Below are 2067 nucleotides of genomic sequence, written 5' to 3'. Positions count from 1 at the left end.
CTTGCTCTGAATGGATCTCGCTTCACCCCCCAACCTAGAGGTTCCTTCATTTGGATTATCATTCCAATTAATTCCCTCTTTGGAGCCCATGGATTAAATGTAATGCCTAATCTACATAATTGAATAATTTAAGACAACCATTCTCCCTTTCCCCTCCACACCTCAAGTTTAGGCTTCTCAATACATTGTCTACTGCGGAGGTCCCTTTAGGAACAAGCAATATCCCCAGAAATCCCCACAGGCTGCATTCCAACAAAGCCTGAGAGGTGGTTCCAAGGTTAGTATTTCAAGAAGAGCCATTTTGCCTCTGGTTAATTAAATCACATGGTCAAATCATCTAGTTACATTAGTCACCGGTGCTAGGGGAGCTCCTTATTAGAATAGTTACTTAGTAAAGCCACATCATTTATGGAGCCCTTCTTATGTGCCAGGCACTGTGCTAGGGGATTGGAAGGCACTTTGATCCTATAATAAGCTCTGAAAGATTAGTGCTAGTATTATTCCCATTTTATAGATGAGAAAACTAAGGCTCAGAAAGGCTAAGTGCCCAAGTTCATGCAGCCAGCAAGTGGCACAGTGGGATTTGGGCTCAGGCCTGGCTGACTCTAAGGCCTGCACGCCTGTGACTGGGCAGTGCCTCTTGGGATGGAGGGAAGAAGAGGAGGCAGTGATAGCCTGGCTGGTTTCTCTGAACTTATTGACTTATCTCCCTTTGCCTTTGGAATCTGCCCTATCCAGGCAAGAGCTAAATGCCCTGAACACATGGGAGGCACCCAAAGCTTACCTAATCCTCATGGGACTGGGCACAAGAGCTTAGAACATCCTTCAGAAAAAACTCGACATCTTCCCTATCCCTTATCCTGCTCCTTCCCTCCCTTGAAAGGTTGAGATTCACAACCTGTGAGCTACTGTAGGCTTGGGGTGAGACCCGAGCAGAGTTCCTTTCTGTTCTCTCCCTGACCTCCCAGGCTCGCAGATGGCTTGGGGCCACCTCCCACTTACTTCCCTGCAGAGGGCTCTGGGTGGGCCTCACTGACAAGGAACCACCCTGGGTCTGGAGCAGCCCAGCTGCTGCAACCAGGTCCAGATGCTTTGGGCCTGAAGGCTTTGCAGCTGGCGTTCCTGATTGACTTCTCAGACAGATGCCCTTTTCCACACCTGGCCCACCCGCCAGAGAAAAGTGTCCCTGAAATGCGTCGAAAGGCACGTCAGGTTGTCACCCACCAAAATCATGCGAATCCATCTACACATACAACCAATAATCTGCCTCAGGTTCTGAGACAGTTCCTCTTTGAGCTGAAGCTGTAAGAAGGCAGAAGCAGGATGTTGTCTAACCTAGTGTATGACGAGGAGGTGATTGGAGGGCTTGCCACACAGGATGAGAGTGTTAGACTGTGGACTTTCCTTCCTGGTGCAGTCCTTGTTGGGGAATTTATCTCACTTCCGCTCAGCATACTCTTCCAGGGTCAGAACAACGAACCAATCCCCAGTGTGGTGCCGACTCCCTCACACCAGCCACCAACTCCCCTGTGTTTCTCTTGGCCAATCTATAAAGCAGACTGCTGGGCAGATGTTATTTCCCTCCTGTAGGTGCTGGTAGTGGCGTCTGGGGAGGGCAGGTAACCCACAGGAAGTTCTGCCAGTCTTGGATTATGGAGACTCCAACAAGCATGAAGTGCGGTTACTGTTGACTTTATGCATTTGGCCCAAACTGATGGACACTTTCAAGATGACCATTCCTATAACTTTTTATACTTAGAAGATGGTCTGGGGTGATTAGCCTATCTTTGGAACCCTTTTTACTTGCCTGGAAAAAGCCCCCCAGAGCTAGGCTATAAGACCAAGTCTACTTACAAACAAAACAAAAAAATCAAAACTAAATCAGTAATATTGAATGTGAACAGAACTATATTTCTATAGAATGCTAAGCAAGACCAAACTGTTTTCATCTATTAAAACAACCCAAAGAAGCTGAAAGAAGTTTAGGTAGATATTCTGAAATGATTGAAACCTGGGATTCCAAAATAGTCTCTGAATTTGAGCTAAATCAAATTGGTATTTCTCTGA

This window comes from Myotis davidii, unplaced genomic scaffold (assembly GCF_000327345.1).
Source record: "Myotis davidii unplaced genomic scaffold, ASM32734v1 scaffold743, whole genome shotgun sequence".
NCBI lineage: Eukaryota > Metazoa > Chordata > Mammalia > Chiroptera > Vespertilionidae > Myotis > Myotis davidii.
Note: the sequence above shows the minus strand (reverse complement) of the source record.